Source organism: Balaenoptera musculus, chromosome 1 (genome assembly GCF_009873245.2).
Source record: "Balaenoptera musculus isolate JJ_BM4_2016_0621 chromosome 1, mBalMus1.pri.v3, whole genome shotgun sequence".
Classification (NCBI taxonomy): Eukaryota; Metazoa; Chordata; class Mammalia; order Artiodactyla; family Balaenopteridae; genus Balaenoptera; species Balaenoptera musculus.
Window position 1 is genome coordinate 113845466 of NC_045785.1, and position 23924 is coordinate 113869389.

Consider the following 23924-nt stretch of genomic DNA (forward strand, 5'->3'; position numbering starts at 1 on the left):
AGGTATGGAGGCCTATCTTGTCCAAGCTTCCCTCCTATCCAATTAGGGAGATTTTAATGAACACCTGGACCTCCTTAATTAGCTCTCTTCCTAATTACCTAACCAACTGCCAGGAGCCAGAGGCCTGGGCATCTGTTATCCAGATGTGAGCCTTTTCTTCTTCGCCTGGGCCGGCCCCATTCCTCTTCCCCTTTCCAGCCTGCTCCTCCTCTAGGAGGCCCTCCCAGATGACTGACCTGGCTTTTGGCTGCTTCTCCTGGAGGCCAAAGGCTTGGGAGGGCTTAGGGCTGCCACAGAGACGGGGTTATCCAGGATGGCCTTCCTGCTCGGATGGCCCCAGGGCCCACCCAATCCTGACCTCAGGCCACAGCTGTGACTCCTTGGGCTGGCAGCATCCCTGTCACCAAAAGTACCCCCTCGAAGACTCCAGCTGCTTCTGATTCTGATTCACCTACTCGGAGTAGTGCTGGCAGGACAGGATTGGGCAGGGTGGACCTCCTGGGGAGTAAGTGGGAGCAGACAGAGATAGGGCCTCCCCCAACAGAGACAGAAGGAGCAAAGAGGGAGGAGGATGGCAGCTGGGCTGAGCCCCAGGGAGGCAGGCGCAGACCCACCGTCTGTGGAGAAGGGTGGTTGCAGAGAAGCCTTTGCAAATGAGACAGGACACAGGGCAGGAGGCTCATCTGACAACACTCTTGACAAGTAGAGGCTGAGTGAGGGGACCAGAAACGGTGGGGGTTCCAGAAGGACCCCACGGACAACCGGTTTCCTCAGCTGGGCTACAGACCCAATAGGAACATGTGGGTTGTACTGACATGCAAATAAGGTGCAAATAACATATAAAATGTACCCTAAAGGGGATCTTGGTTTGGAGGGGGCATGGGAGAAGGAACAGGCTCCTGCCTCCCCCAGTGTAACACCACTTGGTACCTGAGCAATATTCAAACCATTCTCAGGTTTCAGAATGATGCTATCTCAGTTCCTGTGTGAGGGTGGCCTGGGGCCAGCAGGAGGAGTTGGGGGGAGCGGTCAGGGCAGCCTCCTGAAGCTGCAGTTGCAGCAGGGCTGCCCTTCCTGGGGGAGCTGCAGGAGAAGCGCCTTCCAGTGGCTAGCCTGCACCTCCTCTCTCCTGCTGTTGTCAGGGGACCACCTACCTCCCCTTCTCCCCTGCACCCTTCCACCCATATCCATCCTCTGTCCCAGTGGCCCAGAGGTTCAGAGGAACTGCAGAGCATCTGCTTTCGGAGCTGCCATACCAGCGCAAGTCAAAATGGAGCAGCTGCCCAGAGAGGCTGAGCGAGCAGCCCCCGTCACAGAGCATCGGGCTTCAAACCCTGCTCTTCCACATACTGAGAAACTCTCATTAAGCAGGCCCTTCATCCCTTCCTCCCAGGCTGCTCAGGGCTGTAGGCTGTGGACTGGAGGGGAAGGCAGGAGGTGCTGGAGACAGCTGTCATCCCTCCTCCCGCCCCTTCCCTGTAGCTGGGCTGCAGGGCATGAAATAAGCAGCAGGCGCTGGGGGAGGGGGTGACAATCCAATCCACCTGTCACCCCCACAGTCAGGCGGCCTCAAGCAGCCTGCTCACTAACGAGGGAGGAGGCGTGGGTGAGGCAGACACAGAGGGGGGTGGCAGAGGGGGACAGACACACAGACACAGGAAAAGAGACAGAGAAAAAGAGGTAGAGAGTCCAAGAGGAAGGCAGAGTGAGCGGCAGAGGCGGACAAGGAGAGGGCCAGAGGAGACAGGGAGAGGCAGGAGACTAGACAGAGACAGAGATTGAGAGAGAAGCGGGTAGAGAACAAGAGGCAGGTTCAACAACTGCTTGCACGACGCTGATGCTAGGCCGAGCACGTGGGCGAAACTCGACAGGACTCCAACCCTGTCCTCTGAAATCCTGCAGTCCTGCCAAGAGACAGACAGGGAAGGGCAGGGCCCACCTAGGGCAGGGCAGGGAAAGGCAAGGAGGCCCTCAGGCGCCAGGACTGAGCCCAGACCTGGCCGGGGATGGAGCATCTCGGCTCTTGAGGGTCTGGCTAGGTCCCGGCTCCAGGGCAAGCAGGCCCTGAGAGTGGGCAGAGGTGGGCACAAGGCCCAGCGGCCCTCTCAACGCCCTGGGTACTGCCTCCATTCCTGCCTCACCCCAGGGCTCACTAACCTTCCAAGCCACTCACGCTGAACCGCAGCCCTCTACGCAGAGACACATGCTGAGGAGCTCTGGAAGATGGGTGGGAAGGTAAACTCAGTGACCATCAAGAGGTGGGGCCCAGGCATGAGAGTCCGGGGGTTCGCAGCCTCTGGAATCTACACAGAGAGCCCTTCCTTCACAAACACTGTACTAGCCCCGAAGTGGGGGGCGTCACCCTCCCCTTGAAGTCTGGGCAAAGGCAGTGCTGGGGTCTCACGCTGCCCCTCTCCCCCACCGCCCACAGTCCAATTCTCACACCCCCAGCCTGCTCCCCACCCACTGCTCCCTGGCTCCTCCCTGTTCTCCATTCCCTCTGCCCCCTCTCTGCTCCCCCTCCCACAAGGCAGCCTCTTTTCATTCGCCCCGAAGTTCTCCTAGGGTCTGCTCTCAAAGGCACAGGCGGGTCCCCATCCCCGTCCTTCTCCTCCCTTCAAAGTTCTGTTTGGCAGGCTCACTCCCCAAACCCTTGGTTCCCACCATCCTCCCCTCCCTCGGGGACTCCCCTCCCCCAGCCCAACAGCCTCAGGGTTGGGCAGGGGCTATTTTTAGTCTGGGCACTGAGCTAATTTTAACTCACCGACAAGGGACCTGGGGGCGGACTGTTGGGCTGGGGGGAGGGAGAGAGGGCCAGTCCAAGAAAGCTGGACCTGGGGCGGGGGTGGCCTCAGGTCCCAGGCACCCTAAGAACACAAGCGGAGGCCGGCACTGAAGTCTTCGCTTAAGGGACAGGAATCGACTTGCCAAGAGGAGCAGCCAGCGTGGGGAGCAGGGCTGGGAGCCTCCCTCCAGTTTCCGCTGGACAACTCTCCCGCGCCCCACCCCAGGCTTCCCGCCCTCTTCTCCCTGGCAAATCTCCTGGGATGCGGCCAGCCTGTTCTCTGCCCAGGAGATGCCTCTCCAGTGAGGGTCTGTCTCCTGAGCCGCCTCCACTGCTTCCCCACCCCGGCTTGTCCTTCCTGTAGTCTAGCTCTCATCCTTCCTGTAGCAGCACTGAGGCTGTATGGCCCCCTACAGAGGCAGCAGCCACACCCCCACCCCCGACCTCCAGCACTGCCCACCCCAGCTCTGGCCTTCCCCTGGTGGCCTCTAGGCTGGCTCCTAGGAACCACCCTGCGCCCACAAGTTCCCAGAGCCACCCCGCTGACCTCAGGAAGAATCTGGGGGTAACAGGAGATTGAGTACTAGTAGAAAAGGGGTAGGTGAGGTAGGGTAATGAACAGCCCAGGGAAATACGGGGACTATGGGTAGGGATTCTGGATGCCTGGGTTCTAGTCCCTGCCCTGGCCCTAACTCACTGTGTGAACCTGAATAAGGCACTGCCCCCGCCAGAGTTCACCCCGCTGGCCAGTACAATGGGTAGGTGGAGTGGACTAGGTACCCAAGTGCCCTTCCAGCCAAGACATTCTGTTCCTATGCTCTTTATAGAGGCTCAAAAGGAAGGGAGGTCAGGACTGTGTGATTCCATGGAGAGGTAACAGAAGAAGAGATGGTCCAGTTAGGTCCCCTGTCCTCCAGCTTAGGAGGGGAGGGCAATGTGGAGGCCAGAAGAGTGGAGGAACAGGCCTGATGAAGACGGAGGTGCTTTCGGAACGATAACCTCCACAACAGATGGCCAAGGGTTGACAGAGGCTCATGGTCAGCCAGGGCAGGTGCCAGGCAGGGCGCACAGGCCCTGGCAGCAGAGATTCTGCCAAGTCAGTCCCCTCACACACCTGGAATGCCTATCAGACCCAGGGCTTGGGATCCTGCTTCTGGTTAGAGTAGTGACTGGCCCAAGGTCACTGTCATGGTCATTAGTGGGGCCAGCTCTGGAACCTGAGCCTGAGCCTTGCTTCATGCTCCACCCAGCAGGCCAATCAGTAATGACTCACTACTGCTCATTTGCATGGGGATTTGGATAGTGTCTCTGACCTTATTCCATCAAGTTCTACTTCCCATTCTAGGACCTGGGACACCCCCACCCAGCATCCCTAGGCAGTTAGGGACCCCAAGTGGAGTTCTTGGCACCTCAGGTCTCCAGTCTCATCCTTCTTCTGCAGGAAACATTTCTGAATTGATCTAGTGGTACTGTCTAGAGCTCTCAAGCCAACTGGGTCCTCCACTCTTGCCCACGTCCCCTGTCCAGGAAGGGATTTGAGGGGAGGAGGTGTAATTATGAGGAACAAGTAAGCACTGCAGCTAGAGGAATTTGATAAGATTCATGGGGTAAAGTGTGATGGCTCCAAAACTGCCTGGGGGTTCCTCAGGAGAAAAACCCTATTTCCCTCTTTAGTGCCAAGGCTGGGGCAGCAGTAGGATATGAGTGGACTGTCCTTACTTCCACCTCTATCCTCACTTCTAAATTCCACTCCCAAAAGTGCAAAACGAGAGGAAACAGCCTAGTACAGCAGGCGAGATAGATGTAAGACTACAGAGAGGACTTCCCAGGCTGAATCTTTGAACTCAAAGTAGTCTCTGGGGCTAAAATTTGCTTTGTTAGAAGTTACCTGACTAAGCATGGGCAGCTGGTAACACTTGGGAGGGCATGGCGGCCCCAGCACTGTAGTCCAACTAATGGGAGCTAGAAGACAGCCAATCCCCTGCCTACTTTGAAGAGGTCAAATTGACCTCTGTTTGTCCAGTTATAATACCTATGCTTCTAGCTGTACCCTCTGAAACAATGAAGCCAAGCAGGCAGTGGTCTCCTATCCCGGGAAGTCCTTCCTGCTATCTAACCACCATTCCTCCCACTGCAGCCAACCGTTCCCCTGCAACCTAAGCCCATTCCACTCATCTAGATGAGAGTGGTGGACAGGGGCCCCTGGCCATCCGAAGCCTCGGCTGAGGAGAGGTGGGGCGGTTGGGACGGTTAGTGTGTCACCTTCCACCTCCCCACCCAACTTCCCTCTGGGGTCTCAGGAGACAGAAGTGAAAGTGGCAGCTGGGGCCTTGGGGGCGGGTCAGCTTGAGAGCCGTTGGGGTGAGCATAATGCCACCAGTGCTGGGTCTGGGCTGCCTGCCACTGCAGCAGGCAGGCTGGTGGTTAGATCAGGACAGGGACTGCCCATGGAAATGAGGGCTTGGGAAAACTATGGAGCATGGGCCCCTGGCCGAAGGAAGAACAAGCTGAAGAGGAACAAGTGGAGAAAAACAGGCAGTAGACAGTCTCAGAAGGGCACTGTATTCCAGGGCAGTGGTCTGTCCCCTTGTTTAAAGCAGCAAGATCCTTTTTTCCCATCCACAGAACAGGGGCAAGGCTGCTCTAGCTGAAGCAGATGAAGGGGGTTCCAGGTCCTGATTGCTGGAACGTGAGAGCAAGGAGAGAAGGGAGGAGGCCTGAGGCCTGGGCCCTCAGACTGGACAGCACCAATTCCGATGGAAGGGAAGGTGGAGGATGAGAATGTGAAGCGTTCACCTACGATTACAGACGGCACTGCCCCCCACAAAGAGGCCAATCCAATCACGGAAAGCAAATCCTCCTAGAGACATCATGACCTCGGGAAGCCACCGGGGATTTAAAGGGGCCCGCTCAGGGTGGCAGCTGGATCTCCTTCTGACTCGAAGGACAGTCCTCTAAGCCCCTGGCAAGGGAGGGCCGGCAGTGCGGATACGTGGGCCTGCTGAGGCGGCCAGCCAGGCAGCTCTTATAGGATTAGCTTGCTGCTTTCAGGAAAGGTGCCAGGTGAGGCTAAGATGCCCAGCCAGATGGAGCCGCCCCGACCCCGCCACACTAGCAGGCAGGGCGGGGAACTACCTACACACACCTAGTACTCAGCATTCTCTGCCATTCCTATGGTCAGGATTTATCCTTCCTCTGAGTGGGAAGTCCTGCCTATTGTCTACTCTCAATCCCTCTGCTACATTTTACAACCAGGGCCCCACCCCAGGGAGCAGGTGAGGAGGCCAAGGGGTTCCTCATCTCTGCTCCCTGTCAGCTCCCCACCCTCTGGGCTGACAGGTGGGGGAGACAAGAGGGAACAGCTGGGCCAGGACACCTGTCCCCACCCAGTCAGCCTGGGCCCCACAGGCCTGCCATGGGGTATGCATAGGGGAGTCAGCAGAGAGGCAGGCAGCTGTGGGGGATGGAGAAAAGGGGCTCAGAGGTCAAAGAGAGATGTGCCTGGGGAGGCCTGAGGCAACCCTTTCAAGATCAGCCCTTCCTCCTGGTCTACCCCCAACCATTAACACACGCATGCTTTAAAGGTCTGAGGTCACCTGCTCCATCCCCTTGCCTCCGTGTTACTCGATCCAACTGGAGTGGGAAGACTCCACAAAGAGACCAACCCTCCTCTCCCCACCCACACCCACTCCCGCCCCGTATGTCTTCCCTTGAGATTTGAGGATGAGCTCTCTCTTATTCCTTGTTCTCCCAACCCTCAATCCCAAGTATTTGCTGGCAGGGGTGGGGGCAGGGAGATCATGAGAGATAAGTAAGCAGGCAGCCAGAGGGATCTGGTAAGACTCGGGGGTGAAATGTGGAGTGGGTAGGTTCTGAGACAAGGAGGCAGCTCGTTGGGGAGGGCAGAGCTGGGCTCAGCTTCCCAAGCCCGTCCCAGGGTCCTCTCAGGGCCTCCTAAGGCCCCCTCACATCAAGTCCCTACCCAGGACACTGCGTGCCTCCACCCCACCTTCTGGACCGCTGCCTTAGCAGGCAAGTCCAGGGCCAGGTTGGAGCTGATGTCTGGAAGAAAGGATGCAGCCACTTTCCAAGCACCCACTCTGTGTTGAGTACCACACATTTTCCCATGGAACCTCCTTCCTTTTCCAGGGGAGGCATCTCTGTTTCATAGAAATGGAAACCAACTCAGAGATGTGCAGGGACATGCCCAAGGTCACCAGGAATAAGTGGCAGAGGAGGGCTGACTGCTGAGCACAGCGCTTCCCCGCAAAACTTGGACTGAGAGCAGGCAGGTTCTCCCTCCCAGGAGTAATAGCACATTCCTTCCAGCGCAGGTTCCCTAATATCTGGGCCTGGGAGGCTCAAGTCAGCCATGCCTCTTGCCTTTGCACAAGCCCAGGACTCTTGTGGCTCAAGTCTTTCCTGATCTAGTCTCTCTCCTCATCCATCTCATACAGCAGCTTTAGGGGGTACTAACTGGTACCCAGGAAGGGTCTCTGAGTGTCACTTGTTCCTGCCTACATACCCCTGCTTTGGGGGCTTCCTCCCATGGCACTCAATCAGAAGACAATACCTACTCAGGGAACCAAAGCATGTCCCCCCCCATCTTGCCACCAGACCCTAATCCTCTGCACTCCTGCCAGGGAATCCTACTGGGCTCGTTCTTCCCTTCAATGTATCCTCCTCCTCTTCCCAGGTCTCCCTGGGCCTCCTTTTCCACTGCCCCTCCTGCAGGGCAGGATCCTTCCCTTAACCTTAGACAAAAGCCCTTAACACCTCCTAACTGGGAAAGCTTGAGCAAGTCACTTAAATCTCTGACTCAGTCTCCTCAATTACAAAAAACAGTGTGGAGAAAAATAAATGAGTCTTCCTATGTTTCCATGCCCAGCACAGAGCTTGGCACACAGGAACACAACAAATGGAAGTTTCCTTCCTCCAATCCCCAGGGATCTCAAAAGTTTTAGTTTTTGGTCTCCAAAGTATATTGGAAAATAGGGTAAGTGGGGTACTGCCCTTGGGTAAAAGTGCTCATGACCAGGGGGCAAAAAAAGTTCCTTCTCTATATGCTCCCCTGGTCTCTCCAACTCCTAGGGGAGTGGCCAGAGCACCCAGCCAGAGGCACCAAGCCAAGGTCAGTGACCAGGCCTAGAGCCTGGAGCCTCCTGGGAGGGTGAGTTTAAATGAGTAAATATGGTCCCACCTGGGAGAGGCCAGCAACAGGCCAGAGCTCCATACAAGTCCTTCCCTTCCCAGCCTACAATAGAGGGGAGAGAGATCAGACAATAGGCACAACTGCCACCTCCCAACCCCAGGCTATCAGGGTCCTGTGCAGAGTCAGTGAATGCATCCCCCTGTCTCCACACCAGGCAGGACCAGCCAGAGAAGCATGGCTAGGCTCCCAGGAAGGAGAGGTTGTGGCCACAGCCTCAAGAAAAGGACAAATCAGATGCAAAGGGCCTTGGGGATCACCCAGGCCAGGAGTTGGCCCCAAAATGCTTGAGGGCTCAGATGTAACTTTGATACCTCAGAATGGCCTTGTTTATCTGGGTGAGTGGGGAGGGCAAAAGAGACCAGTGACAAACCACCAAAACACCCAGGTGCTCTGCTCACCACAAGGCTAGGTGAAACTCCTGTACATCTGGAAAGCAGACTTACCCAAGGACATGCGGTTCGAGTGAGGGGCCGAGGCAGGCTGAGCCAGGGGCACAGAGAGGGATAAATGGTGGCGGGGGGGAGTGCTGCAAGGGGCAGTGAGGGGAGTCAGCCAGGGTTCCCCAACTCACACGCCATGCTCTAGGTCTAAACTCAATCCTTCCTGCTCCAGTCAACACTCCTCTCTTCAGAGCTTTGCATGCCTCGGCCTTCTTGCCTCCAGTCCCCTCACCCTGTCCCCAGTCTCCAATCTTTTAATTATCTTTGCCTTTCGCTACCCCCACCCCCTACAGGGTGCAGCTGCTCCATGGGTGTCTACACACTCGTGTGTATGTGCTGCACACCTCCATGCATGTGTGTCACTAAATGCTGTGGACCTGCCAGGTGCATCTGGGCATGCCAGTCTGCATAAGACCCCCACCCCGCCCCCGTCAGGGGAAAGGAGCCCAAACGCTAGCCATCCCACAGCTCTCAGGACAAACTCTCCTCAGGATACTTTCAGTCCCAGGCATAGGGGGAGAAGAGAAAATAAAGATTACAGGAGCCAAACAGCACCATCCCCACTAGGCCAAAGTTCAAGGCCTTTCAGCAGAGCCACCAAGAGCCACTGGCGAACAAAGTATTTTGAGATCCCATCCTTCCCAAGCCAAGTTAGAGCTCTCTCTCTCTCTGCCATCTACCTCCACTGATAAGTTCTTCCTGAAGTCTAAGCTCCATTCTGCCTGCTGCAGTTGTGGACAGACAGGGGGACATCAACCACAGAAAGGTGTTCAGCTCCCAGAACAGAACTACCAGCACCTAACACCTCCCCCTCACCCCATGAGTAAGTCACCAAACTGGGACAGAAGGACAGACGGTTGGCCGGACTCCGGCCCCATGACTGGCTCATAAAAGTCACCAGAGATTACAGTGATGCTGAGGCTATGCTGGCCCTGCCACCATCTCCTCCTTCCCTCTACAAGGGAGACAATTGCCTCAAACCAGTTGGCCTCAGAGAGCCTGGAGAGTCCCAGCTATGATCGCAAGGGGTGGGGAGAACCCGCCACCACAGTGCCACAAGACCCAGAGTCTGACCCTTGAGGATGGATTCTAGGCCCATGTCTGATCCTCATACCCACTTCCAGAACCCAGGTGAACACCAACTATGACTTGTTCCCAAGAGGTCAAGGCCTCTATTACACATCCCCCACTGACTTCCCTTCTCCAGTAAGGCCACCACCCTCTGGACTAGAGGGGCACAGAAGCAGGGAGCCTGGCTCTAAATACAACTAGGGAAATGCTGGACCCACCCATTTGTTCCTGACTCCTCTTGCCCCCACAGAGGTACAGAAGTGGGTGGCAAAGTGTCCAACACAGGGCCCTCCCATACCAGGCCAGGGTAAGCATTGAGATTCTGGACCAAAGCCAACTGGGGAGGGCAAGGGGCCCAGCTGGTCAGAAGAAGAAGGTTGACAGGATGAGCAGAGGGGCAGGCCTCTCTGGGGGCACAAGGCCCAGGGATACTCACAGCAGAGAGACCTTCCCAGGACAGGCTCGGGGAGGAGGGTGGGAGAGGCTAGGTCACAATCAATGAGGGCCTAAACCCAAGGTGTCCTCTTTCCTGTCCCCCTCAGAGGCCAGGAGGCCTCTCCGAACTTCCTTGCTACTGGTCCTCCAGCCCCAACCTGGGGAGTCTACCCTCTGCCATCTCCCCTCATCACACCTCCCAGGAAAGACCCAGGAAAGATTAAAAAAAAAAAAAAAAAAAAATCTTCTGGAGAGATTACGTAACAGCAGCCAGAAAGACTATCATATCTCCGAGCCTATGAGAAGAACCAGGAACCAAGAGGGGCAGAGCTGGGAAGCCCAGGCTCCTCCAGTCCAGGGACAGCAGGTACAGAGTAGGGTAGACAATGGGCAGTCCCCGCCACCCTCTCATGTCCTCCACTACTCTATTCCAGACACTGAGCAGACAGAAGGTCTAGCCCAACCTCTCATGCCCATCCCCCAACACAAGGGTCCTGCTTCTCCACTTGGACCAGGGCCTCCAAGGGGAAGGACTGTGTCTTCCTTCCTATGGTCTCTCCCTGCTATGAAGCCATGCCTGAAAGAGTGGTGGTTGGACTAAAGCTCTGACACAGATTTGCTGTGTGACCTCAGATTAAAAAAAACAACCTCTCTGGCCTCTAAAGGTATGTAAGTGAAAGCTCCCCCTTTTCCCAGAGAAACCAGAGACCCCGCCCTTTACAAATGCACATGCATATACATACATATACACACAAATGCACTAACACACACAGGCTGTGTTGGGGGAGGGGTGGCAGGGAAGTTACAACAAAGAGAATATGACCACTGAGACCCAAGGGTCCAAATGTCTGCTGGGGAAAGTGGAGAAAGAGCTACACATAAGCTCCACTGAACCCCCAATCACTCCATATAAACGGGTCTTCAGCCACCCTCACACTGATCCCACCCCACCCCCATCTCCTGCCCAACACACTGGGAAACCACAGGAAGGAAATTCATTCCCAGGCAGGCCGTGGGAGCTGGGACAGCCAGGCTAAGTCCTGAGGCGGGTGTGACCCGGCGGCCACAGGCCGGTAGACATCTGTGAACACTGACATGTGCCTTTTTCAATGCTCTCCTTGACTACTAAGACTTCTCTGTTGGGGGTTTGGAGGGGAGCGGGAGGTGGACAGCTCCCTAACTTCAAAATACCCAATGTTCTGCTGGCCAGGGCTCCCCTGCTATCTCGAGGCCAGAGCAGCCCAAGGTCACCGCCCCAGACGGTAAACTTCCCATAGTCCAGGCTGGCCCCTGAATTGCCTACGAGACCCACGGAGGGGATGGGGGAAGGGGCAGCAGAGGGCCACTCCCCCAAACCAAAGAAACCAGGCCTACAAGGAGACCTCAAAAGGGGGCTGGGCACTGAGAAGGGGAACACAGGATCCACCCACTGTACCCTCCCCCAACCCATCAACAATAGGCTGCTTAAGAGAAGGCAGAGAGAGTCCCCCACTCAAAGGACAAACCTGGGATAACCGAGTCAGCGGTTCCAAGGGTGCCCACACTCAGAAGCCCTCCTTTCACTGGGGAGAGACCTCAGGAGGCTACTGAGAGATAGGCTTCAATCACTAGGGGAAGGGAGACCCTGTAAGACCAAACCTGATAGGAAAGGGGCTAGCACTGGGGTGAGAGACTAGATGCATCTTAGCCTCCTTGGCCCTCCCTCCCCAAAAGCCCCCCAACACTCACTAGACCCCCACTCCCAGCCCAGTTCAGCCAGCCATAGGTGGAGAGAAGGACTGGAGAACTCTTGCCCAGATGTTGAACAGCTGCAAACTTCTGGCCGGGGGTTCTCCAGCTGGGGCTGCTGACAAACCAGATCAGGGGTCTCGGGAGCGGGCTAGGAGGTCCCAAGGAAGGGTCCTGCGTGCCCACCTCCGTGGTGACTCCGCGTCCCAACTCCACAGGCGCCGGGCAAACCCGGGCCCCGGACACACACACACTCACACATCCCAACCCACCACCCTGGTGTCATCTGAACAACATCCCCCCTCCCTCCCCCGCTTCCCAAACAGCTGCGGCTCCCCCCGCCCCCACCCTCCCGCCGCCCTCCCAGGCCCCCTTCTGCACCATTTCGGGCCAAGGAGGAGGGAACAGGCGGCGCGAGGAGGGAGAGGGAGGGAGGGCCGGCTGTTAAAATGTCAGTCGCTCCCGGCTGTCACCAGAGACCCCCTCTGAGGATGGCGCCCCTTCCCAGACCACTCGGGGGTCGCCCTAACCCCCGGACACCTACAGACCGGCGCGCCCCCAAGCCCCCGGTCCCCACCCCGACCTCAACACCCAAGGGAATTACAGCCCACTCCACTTGTCCCCTACAGCCGACTCCCTCACCCAAACAGTCCCCCATATAATCTCCCACCAACGCCACACGGAAACAGCCCGCTCCGCGAGTTCCTCCCAGTCCAGAAGGCCACCCCATCCCACCCCTCAGGGGGACGGTCTAGACCACCCTCCACCCCAACCCCAGGACGGGTGGGGGAGGGGGCCTCTTAAAGCGGCAGGCTCATTATTTTTCTATACTCACCGGCCCCACTGGGGGAAGGGGGATGTCACGGCTGGGAGCGGGTAGCCCTCGCCCCTAGTCCGGGGGATCTTCAGCACCTGGAAGCCGCAGCTCCGGGCGGGGAGAATAATAAATGAGGCCGGCGTCCGCGCGGGCCCTGGGCGGCGCCGGGGGGCCTAGGCCCCCGTCGTGGGCACGGGGGCGGGCAGGCAGGCGGGGAACCCGGGCCGAGAGTCCGAGTCGCCTCGGCTGTTGTTGATATTTTGCTTCCTTCCTCGTTTAGGGCTCCAAAGGTAACTCCTCCAGCCCCCAAGAGTCAAGGCCGACGTAGGCACAGCTCAGCCTAGCTTGAGGGGTGGGGGGAACAGGGGTGATGGACAGGCGGGGGGCCAATGGGAGGAACCCGTGGGGGCGTGGGGGCGGGGCCGGAGTAGAGGCGGTCCCGGGGACACGGCCCCGCCCCTCGCTTTCCTCGGGCCGGCCGAGCCGGGCCGGGTCGGCCCCCACCCCACCGCCCTTCCAAGCTAGGCTGCGGCGCCGGGAGCGGCAGATCCCTCCGCCAGCCGGGAGGGAGGGAGACAGCGACGGACCGAGGCAAAGTAGGCAGGCGAGACCCAGAGGCCCCTAAAGGGATCGGCCCGCGCCCGTGGTGCCCCCGTTTCCATCTGGCCGGACGGCCGCCTAGCACTGCTGCCACCGTGCGCTCGAGGAGGTCCTTTCCCGGGAGCTTCCTCGGACTAAGTGCATACTCTCGCATACACACACACGCTACCTCGACAGCTCCCCCCATCCCCCAAGGCCCAGGAGATTTGGGAGGTGGGAGTCTAAGTAGATAAATTAAGGGTAGACGCTAAGTGTTAAAAGATTCCATCTCCCTCACTTAGGGTGTGCCGAAGCTCCAACTTAAAGGGACACGTTCATTTCTGGGAGGTTACCTGGAGAGCTCGCTTGCTCCCTCTACCTGTGACAGGCCCCCTCCCCTCCCGGAGCCCAGCTCGGCAGACGCCCAGCAATTTAAAGCGACAGCTCATAGTTCGTGGGTGACCTAATCCCCAGTGCCTGCGGCCCCAGAACACTTACAGCCGACGGGGGCAATTTAAAGGGGTGTGACCCTAATTTCCCCCAGCACAGGAAACGCCCAAAAGCATCTTATTAAAGAAGCAGTAGTAGCTGTTTTAAAAAGTTTTTAATTCCTGTTTGCTCCAGGGTGTGGTGAATCTTCTCGTGCCCTGCAACAGGAGTGGGGGTGCCATGCCTACTGGACAACTGACCCATCAGACTTCCTCTCCCAGCATCCCTGTTACTCCAACGTCTGCTTCCTACCTTGAGCTTGAGGAAATGATGGAATCTGGCTTAGATCTGAAAGAACCTTGCAGAACAGAAGGGCACTCAGTTCTTCACACACCCTGATTTCTATCTGGCTGGGTCTGATTTACTGGACAAAGACTCAATTCTAGGTTAAGGGCTGAAGAGACGAATATATCCCGAAAGAGGCAGCATGTTATGGTGATAAGAGGCATCAACTTTGGAGTAGTCAAGCTACCTTGGTTCAAATCCTTATTCCACCATTTATTAACTGGGAGCACAGGCGCATTACTTAACTTCCCTGTGCCTCATGATCCTCATGGGTAAAATAGAGATGATGATAATAGTACGTAACTCATAAATTGGTGTGAAGATTAAATTAGTTCATACAAGTAGATCGCTTTGAACAGTACCTCATGCTGCATTATAATAATTCAAGGGCTGGACTGTCAAGAACCCCTTTAGTCCTATTATCTCATACAAGCATCAGCGGAGGCAAGTTCAGTGGAATTGCTTTGCAAATAGGTTGGAGGCTTATCTTGTATGCTTTAAGTCAGCAAGCTCCTATTTCCTTGGCCTCAGTTTCCAACTCTTCCACTTGGCCCCTCCTTCAGGAAACATGATTTAAAGTGTCCCACTTTGTCCCCAAACATAGCTTCTTAGTTCCCCATTAGATTTGAGAGATGGGGCCCCAGCACCAGAAGATGTCAGTCTTCCCTACCAGGCAGGGCTAGCTTGCCTGAAGGACCTCAGTGTAGGCAGGGGGAGCCCATCTGCCCTGTCCCCAAGGACTCTGAGAAGAACAGAGCCTTGTGCCAGGCCTGGGGCTGTGGCAATAGCAGGATGGGAAAGTGCCCCCCCCTCCCTCAAGTGGGGAACCTCCCCTCACTTGTGGCCTCTATTTTTAGTGCTTCCCCAGGCTCTAGCTGGAGAAACCGTTTAGTCATCAGGGTGTTTATTTTCCGGCTGTTTCCGACGTCGGGAAAGCAGAATGTTGAGACTGGAGAGATCCAGGGCTGCTGGAAAAGACTTCTTAGGAACAGGCCTGGGAACTCAGCCTTCAAACCACTGGGTCCCAGCTCACAGGAAAAAAAAGTGGGCAGGGGGCAGCCAAGCCCCCAGGACACTGAGAAAGCTGGGTTCTCAGCCTGCCTCCAGTTTTGAGGCTCTCAAGCTAGAGACCCCTCTGGCCCCAGCTCTATTGGAAGGATTCTCTCCAAAACCATTAGCAGCCCCAGAACAAATTATTTCCCAGGGCTGATTCCCAGAAACCCCCTCCCCAACATCCTACAGATCTGAGTGGTGAGCCTCCCGCCAACCACAGCTCCAGCCAATCTCAAGCCCAAGGTAGGTTTGCCAGGGCTGTGATTGGCCAGCTGGTCCTCCCTGCCTTGGAATGTTGGGTCCTAAATAAAGGAATGAGGAAGGAAGGTAGGTGAGTCACCTAGGAGGGTGTTAAAGGGCCAGGAAGAGCAGGAGGGAGAAAGGAGGGCAGGGAAAAGCTCAGTGGGGGAGATGGAGTGTCCTGGACCCTGAGATGCTGAAATGATAATCCACTAGAAAACAGAGTAGGAAAGAGTAGGAGAGGCTGACATTACAAGTAGAATAGAATTTACATATACATGTATTTATAGAGAGAACTTCATAGGAAAGGAAAAGTAACAAACACGAGGTCTTGATTTCCATGGAGAACTAAGAAAGGATCTAGGGAGTGTTGCTGGAAGTTAGATTATAATAAAGACTTCCTGAAAATGACTCACTACATCTTTTTCTTCTAGCCCCTGGACTACCCATCCCAGGATGTGCTAGGTGGAAAATGCCTAGGCAGGCTCAGATGTGGCTGGGTCTCATTTTTCCTTCTCTCCCTCTGACTACCAACTCAATCTTTCTTAGAGTAAAGTCAACTAATATTGCTATAAAATCCCCTGTGAGTCGGACAGATGCCCACCAAAGTCCTAAAAAGTGTGTGTAAGCTCCTCTGTACAGTATTATCTTCATCAATTTACATGGCAAAGGGACATCAATAGCTCCCTTTATTCACACCTCCCCAAGCATCCCTATCCAACTTAATTTGGAAAGGTCTTCCTCATCCACAAGGGCTGCTTCTCTCCTGACTGTTGTTTCACAACTACGGGAAGCCATTACTGCTGTTTCAGCCTCTAACTGGCTGCTTGGTTAACCCTCTTGCCTTCTCCACAGTCATTTGGACAATCTCCATCCTCACCTCCATCCATGTCATCCTTTCCATTGGGCTGATCATTCTTCCTCCCAGTTTTCCAGTAATCCCAGCAAAGGCCCCCAATCTCTCCCATCTTCCACCTCACTTGTGAGGGGAAGGGCCATCAGCACGGGTAATATACTGGTGATCCTTCTGTGTACATATTCTCCATGTGGACTTGTGTATCTTCCTGTACCTCTGCTTCTGTACAGTGTTCTCCACTCTGTGTATCTACCTCATCAGTACACACTGCATTGTACTGACATTTTTGGTTTCTAATTTACTCTCCTTCACTAGATTTTGAGCTCCTTGAGGGCAGCAGTTTAACTCAACTTTGAGTCTTCAGGGCTTTTCAGGGCCTGGCATGGAATGTGCTCAGCAAACATCTGTTTCATGCATCTGTATATGTGTTTGTAGCTGTATATCTGAGTTAAGATTATAAAAACGTTATTGAACACTTATAATTGTCTATTGATAACTGTGCTAGTCCAGGGATGGGGCTCTGATCTGGGACCGAACAAGTCCCGCTTTGGGCGAGGGCAGGGTGCGGGGCGGAGTCGGGCAGAGAGGTGTCCAAGACTGTGTTGGCAGAGCTGTGCCCCAAGCTCAGTGCCAGGGTGCCTGGGGCCAGGCCCAGGGCAAAGGGCAGACGCCCCACCCTGGAACTGAAGGAGGTAGGGAAGGGGTGCCTAACCTGGGTCCTGGGTGAGTGTCCCCCCCCAACACGAGTTCCCTGCCCCCGGCTGGGCAGGATGTGGTGGCAGCTGCAGGAGGGTGGGCAGGATGTGGGGGTGGGGGCAGCTGAAACGAAGCCTGACAGTCTTCTCCCCAGCTCCTCCCTTCTTCCCGCTCCCCACCCCCCACCGCCCCCTCCATGTCACGTGGTTCCAGCCCGGGCACCGATGGACTATTTCCCCCTTTCCGCGGAAGGACATAATTGACATTGCAAACTTGAGTCACCACCGACTTTAGCTATACCACGCCTTTTTCTTGCCTCATAGCGCAAGACGGAAAGTTTTCAAAATACACATTTCTTTAAAGCTTTGATCGCTAACCCTGGAGTGGACCCTTTAAATGCAAATGAACCGCCCTCTCGTTTTCGCCCCCCCACCCCCACCCCAACTTCGCTCCTCGTGCCCAGACTCCGCCAGCTGCCATTGACGTCACGCGTGCGTCAGCGTCGCCAGCCCAACCAGACGGCACGTGGGGGGAAGAAGGTGGCCTTAAAGGGCCAGACGCTCTCGGCCTGCCGGGTTAGTGCTGTGAGATTTGGCCTTGAAAAAGAGAAATGAAATGGGAGGTGGGGAACTCTGTTGGAACAGAAAGAAATGCAGCATAGACGTTAGGAAGGACTTCCCAGAGTAGGACGGACAGGCCTTTCCTCTAGATTCCCCAGAAGTTTGGGTATTTGCTCCTGGGAGAGAAACCCAGGAAGAGCAGAACAACTCTGAGGGTAAAGGAAACTTGGCATTTACGACTCGCGCAATTATAATTTCAGCCTTTCCTCTATCCCTGCCCAGCATGTCCACAGCGCAAGGACTTCGGTCACTTCGGGATCCTCAGCACCAACAACAAGGGCGTAGTAGATACTCAATTTAAGTATTTGTAGAATGAATGGAGTACAGTGCAAAGCCACCTCTTTTAGGAGGCTTTCCCTGATTGCCCCACCCAGCCACGCGTAGCACAGACCCGAAGCTAAAGGCAATCTCACTCTCTTTTGAACACCCACAGCGTTTAATGAATTTACATCTTCCTTCCAGGCATTAGCGACCACAAGGGCAGTGGTTAAGAGCACAGAACTTGGAATCACATAAACGTAGGTTCCAGTTCCATTTATATAGTTTACAAGCTGAGTGACTTTGGACAAATCTCTTCATCCTGGTTCTAAAAACTGTCAAATGGGGCTAATGCTACTTAGACCACAGATTTGTTATGAGGATTAAATGGGACAATTTTTGTGAAGTTCCTGTATGGTATCTAATGCACAGTAAGCACTCGATAATGGCGGAGAGCAGGTTTTAAGATGGCCATCTCCCCCACTAAACTTGGAGCCTCTTGGGAGCAAGGAGCTTGCCATACTAATTTATTCCCAGCACCAGCACAATGCAAGGCTTATAGTTGATGCTTTTAAAATGTTTGTTGAATGAATAAACATGAATGAATGAGTATTTCAGTATTTCCTGAAATCTGACCTCCAAACCCACCCCTTGTTACCAAAGGGAGAAAACATTACAAGTGCCCCCTCTGGCCCCAGGTTTTAAGCTCTGTGGTAGAGCCTCAAGGTAGAGTTGGGGTGAGGCCCTAATCTCTGCGGTTGAACCAAAAGTATTATGCAAACAAGCTACAAATGATTGGTCTGCAATGGAGACCTGAAGGGGCCCTCCCCACCTCTCCCCATCCCCAGCTGCTAGAACCCTGTCCCAGCAAATCCAGGCTGGGCATCTGCCAGGAACACAGGACACTAGGGAGCTAGAAGAAGAGAGCTTCTTGCCCCTTCAGAGGTTCTCAGCCCCAACACTAATCCATCTTTGGCCTTTTCTTCCCTGGAGTCTAGTCTGTCCCCCCATCAATTCGTCTCCCCATCTCTGCCTCCCATCCCCCACTCCAACCCTGATTCCCTCCACAGCTTTCCAACAGTTATAGTGGAGGGCGAGGGGGACACAAGACCTCCTATCACCTGATTCCAGGTCCTTGGCCAGAGGAGCAGTAGCCACCTTGTCCTGGTTCAGCCTGTCTTGAAGCTGCTTATCGATCTGATTTTCAATATCTGTCACCATCTCTGAAGTAGAAGGGCTGACAGACAACAGAAGGGACTTCCTGCCAGGGGAGGAGCTATGAGCAGAAGGCAGTGGGAGCCCTCTCCTTCCTTGAAGACCAGGAAGATGTGGTGAGACCCTCCTCTGGCTGAGAGCAAACCTGTCAACCCAAGGAACCCTGGGGGGTGCGGGTGGGTTTCCCTCACAGGAATCTCCCATCGGCCTTCATGCTGGCTCCACCCCCTGCAGGGGTAGGGTGCCGCCCAGGAGCACTCTGTGTTCCAGAAAACCCCAAAATAACCCGCCTTAGCTGTCCGGCTACTATTTCTGTCCATCTTGTTTAATTATTCAAACCCAAGTTGGGTAGTGAACTATAAAAAGCTCTCCTACTTGGGGACCCAGGAGAGCTGGGAGACTCGCCAGGTTGCAAAAGCAGCAGACCACAGAGTTTGGGTGAGGTCACTCAGTCCAGCCTCCTGCCTGAAAGTTCCATCTGCTGTTTGCTGGCTTCCTCTGCTAGAAGGCAGAATCCAGGCCTCCCTCCCTAAATCTCCCTCATGCTCTCATTTCAGCATCCCTCCAACCCTGCCGTGCCTGGGCTCCACCCCGTCTCCCTTTACTCTGAAAGTATTTCCTCTCAGCCATCTCTTTGCCGACTGCTCCCTAGTCCTGGTTCTTAACCCACAGGGAATATTGTCAAACCCAAGCCTAAGGGACTGAGGGAGGTGGGGTGGCAGGGAGTGTAGGTAAAGAGGTCAGGTCAGGTGGAAACAGACAGGGAGATGGACACCATGCCCTGGGAGGGCACTCTGTCAGCTGGGGGCTGGGCAGCACTGTTCTGGGTGGGGCAGGTTCCTGCCCACTGCAGGCGCTGAGCCTCTTCAGGAGCTTCTCCTGGGGACTCTGACATTGTAGCTGATCGGATGGAGGGAAGGCAGCAGGGAGGACTTTCTTTCTTTTCTGGACCTGGTCTTCTTCTAGTTGGCCAGAAGTCCAGTGTCAGTTTCCATTGAAACTGAAGCCCAGGGCAGGCTGAGTGCAGAAAGCAGGATTCCCCTGGGGGCCATTTCGGTGAAGCCCCTCCCACCACAGACCTTTCCTGGAAAGGTGGTAACAAGGGGTGTGGTCATGGTTGCTGGGGCAACATGGGGTCATCCCAGCGACCAGTCTTTGGAGGTGGGGAGTGAGGGGATTGGTGTTAGTGAAGGGGAGACAGGCAGTTAGTTACTCAGTCTGAGCAGGAGGGGCTGAAAGAGAGCCTAGGACAGCCACTGAGACCCCAGAGACAAACACACGTGGATGTGGAGTTATAGGATGACAAACGACAAGGGGCCTTGAGCCTCAAGAGGGGAGCAGACCACATGGGGCAGATTCAGAGACCCAGGGCAGAGAAAGCACAGCAGTGGGGTGAGATGTCCAGTGTGGGAGGGGGAACCAGCAGCTTGGCAGAAGCTAGGGACAGGGGAGGGTGGCAGGACTTTCCGAGAGTCAGTGTGGGACCTGTGTGTTAAAAAAGAACCTTGGGTTTCACACCTGGGCCTATTTGGGGGCTTGTTCCCACACATTCCCTTTCAGCAGCAGCAGCAGCAACTCCTGGCAGGTCCAGCCTGGCTCTCCCTGCTGTGGCTGCTACTAGAGCTACAAGGGGAGGTTGCTGAGGTAGGGAGAAGAGGCACGCCGTTGCTAAGCAACCAGAGGCTGTGTACCTGGCGGCATAGGAGGGGGCCCTGGCACCGTTTGTAGGGGGCAGGGGAGGCAGGGAGACAGTAAAGGAACAGGGTGGACAAAGCTCAAGGCTCCCTCTCCCATCCTCCTCATGATGGTTACAGAGGAGAGATGTACTTGTCACTCCATGTGTTAATGAGTGTGTGTATGGTCCTTCTCCAGGATGCTATGATTGTGTGTGTGCTTGCCTGTGAGGTACTCATCAGACTATCTCTTTTTTTTTTTTTTTAATTAATTAATTTATTTTTGGCTGTGTTGGGTCTTCGTTGCTGCGCACGGGCTTTCTCTAGCTGCGACGAGCGGAGGCTACTCTTTGTTGCGGTGCGCGGGCTTCTCATTGTGGTGGCTTCTCCTGTTGCAGAACACAGGCTCTAGGTGCGTGGGCTTCAGTAGTTGTGGCACACGGGCTTCAGTAGTTGTGGCACCCAGGCTCTAGAGCGCAGGCTCAGTAGTTGTGGCGCGTGGGCTTAGTTGCTCCACGGCATGTAGGATCTTCCCGGACCAGGGCTCGAACCTGTGTCCCCTGCATTGGTAGGTGGTTTCTTAACCACTGTGCCACCAGGGAAGCTCCAGACTATCTGTTGAGGGCTGTTGGGGGTGGGGACGGGAGGTAGGGGACAAAAGACCAGGTCAAGCATTTTTCATCAGGTGATAGAAGGGGTCAAGGATTTGCCCCATCCACTAAAAGGTAGGAGCTTCTGCAGAACTGCAAAGGCCGGAGGGTAGAAGCTTGGCAGGAGTTGGAATGCGAGGAGAGGCTGGCTGGAACCTGCACTGGCCTCCCAGTCAGACGGAGGCTCTGCAGAGGAGAGGCAGCCTGGCGGCGGGATCCCTCACTCAACCTGGAAGTTTCAGTGTTCTCAAAGCTGAAGTTCCCCACGGTATATCATTATTTTTATTCTATTACTTTAAATTTATTTTCAAGTTGGCTGGAGTTTGACAGAAGTAACCATCAATAGGAACAACTCTATTGTTTCTCCTTTGAGCTCTGTCACCCACCCAACCACACCTCTAACAGGTCTATCAGGAAGCAGCTCAGGCCTTCATGCAGTGTCGACACACGGCCATCACCATTCTTCTGTCACTTCCCCCATTGGCTCAGCCCCTATCCCCAAAGAGCATCTTCATTCAACAAGTTTTACCGAGCACCTGTGATAGGGAGCTGGGGAAGTGATGAGGGGTGGGCACCGTGGTGGTCCATACCCAGCTCCCCGTGCGGAGTGCCAGCCTGCCCGCTGGTGTCTCGCCAAACTCTGGTTCTCCCATCGCTCTCCACTCACCCATGTTGCACATACTGGTTAATAACTGCTTGTGGTCTGTCCTGGCATGGTCCCCAAATTCCACAGGGAACGGGGTGTGCTTCAGCCCCCGCCTGCTCTCAGTAAGAGCTAGGAAATTGCTCCATCTCACACACTCCTGACTTGCCCCTGGAGGGCTTTGTTGCTGCGTAGACGCAGGCGCCAATGAGAGGCCACCTTAGTCCTGATCCATGAGAAAGTTAAAAAATTGAGGATAAAAAATGTACAAGCTTGTTTTGTTTTCATTCCTGCTTGATGCCAGGCACTCTGAAAGGCATTAGAGACACTCTTCTCATCCTCTAATAGCCCATCTGACATAGAGCTATCATCCTCATGTTACAGATGATGAAACCGAAGCTCAGAGAGGTGAAGGAACGTGTTTGTATTCACGCAACAGGTGGCTGTGGGATTCCAACCCAGGCCTGTCTGTGCCCAGTCGAGTCAGGGACAAAATGGTTTCACTGTTGCCAAAGAAGAGAACCCTGACGACCTGGTTACAGGAACGCTGGAGGGGCCCAGGACTCCACACGGAAGGGAGACCCCAGGGCGTAGTTGGGACTGTATCCTCATGAATTCAGGACTGAAAGTGCCAATGAGGGAGAAAAGGGCACTCAGAGACCCAGCATGGTCACACAGGGACCTCAGAATTGCTCAGGTTTAGAGAAAGCCTGGGGAAAATGCTGAGTCAGGCAGGTCTGAGATCCAATCCCAGCTCAGTCATTTCTAGCGGTGTGACCTTAGGTGAGTCACTGAGCCTCGGTTTCCTCAGTGATAACGTGAGGGTGATACTCATAAAGTACTGCAGAGATTACAGTAGTTAATGTAAATAACGTATGTATGGTGCCTTGCCACAAAGGCCCTCTCCTTCCATCCCCTACAGAAGGAGAGGGTCACATGTAACCAAGGCCAGATTCCAGAGTGGTGCAAATCTGTTGGTATAGTACCAGGATGCTCAAAGCCTGGTAGAGGTTTGTGGACCATCTTAGAGGTTTCTCTCTTTCTCTCACGGCAGGGGGTGGGGGAAGGTCATGTCTGGAGCAAAAGTGTTGAGAAAGGGCCAAAAAAGGGTCCTCTGCTGGAGCAGGCTGAGTAATGGTGACAGATGACAGAGGGAACACAATTCCCAACTCCTGTTTTCTACCCATTTCTCTCCTAAAACAGATATTTAAAGTGGAAATGAGAGAACTGAAGTTCTGGAAAGGTGAGAATCAAATCTACAGCCCATTCGTTCAGCAACTTCCTGTCTCCACGCCGTGAAGTTCAGCAGCGCAGCGGCGCAGAGGGAACTTGCACAGATGGTTGTGGTGGCATGGCCCCCGATCTGTGAGGAATTCTGGAGAATAGAAGGGGAGCCAAAGACTGGAGGTGAAAATAGGAGCTTCCAATCTTTAGGGAAAGACTTCCTTGGCAGTCCAGTGGTTAAGACTCCGTGCTCCCACTGCAGGGTGCTCAGGTTCGATCCCTGTTTGGGGAACTAAGACCCCACATGCCTCACAGCCAAAATAAATAAATAAATTAATAATAAAAAGGAGGAGGGAAAGATAACCCCCACCACCATTTTGGAAGGTGAGAGAGGAAAGCAGGGGTCATCAGGAGCTAGCTGGGGTTTGCTAATCCCTGACCACTCAAGTGGGCACAGGCATCACCTGGGAGATGGTCAGAACTGCTGAGAATCTCGACCCACTCCAGACCTACTCATCACAACTTGCGTTTTTTTTTTTTTTTACCTTTTTTTTTTTTTGGCCCCGCCGTGCGGCATGCGGGGTCTTAGTTCTCCAACCAGGGATCGAACCCATGGCCCCTCCACTGGGAGCGTGGGGTCTTAAACACCGGACCACCAGGGAAGTCCCACAACTTGCATTTAACAAGATTCAGAGGTGGGCTTCCCTGGTGGCGCAGTGGTTGAGAATCTGCCTGCCAATGCAGGGGACACGGGTTCGAGCCCTGGCCTGGGAAGATCCCACATGCCGCGGAGCAACTAGGCCCGTGAGCCACAATTACTGAGCCTGCGCTTCTGGAGCCTGTGCCCCGCAACAAGAGAGGCCGCGATAATGAGAGGCCCGCGCATCGCGATGAAGAGCGGCCCCCACTTGCCGCAACTAGAGAAAGCCCTCGCACAGAAACGAAGACCCAACAC

At 54.9% G+C, this 23924-nt stretch overlaps 1 protein-coding gene and 1 long non-coding RNA gene across 6 annotated transcripts in view; one reads left to right on the plus strand and one right to left on the minus strand.

Moving 5' to 3' along the window:
• MEF2D (myocyte enhancer factor 2D) overlaps nucleotides 1-12836 on the minus strand; it is a 33907-nt gene extending 21071 nt beyond the window's left edge. For 2 of the 5 annotated variants that reach the window (XM_036829839.1, XM_036829820.1), the window contains exon 1: nucleotides 12507-12836. The gene's annotated coding sequence lies outside the window, so the exon portion shown is untranslated. The remainder of the gene's footprint in view (nucleotides 1-12506) is intronic. The other 3 variants (XM_036829804.1, XM_036829812.1, XM_036829829.1) reach the window with 2 other exon arrangements.
• A 5788-nt stretch (nucleotides 12837-18624) lies between these two features.
• On the plus strand, nucleotides 18625-23754 carry LOC118880835. The gene is made up of 3 exons (XR_005016403.1): nucleotides 18625-18895; nucleotides 22949-23152; nucleotides 23714-23754. It is a non-coding gene; the product is annotated as an uncharacterized LOC118880835 (long non-coding RNA).
• The last annotated feature ends 170 nt before the right edge of the window (nucleotides 23755-23924 follow it).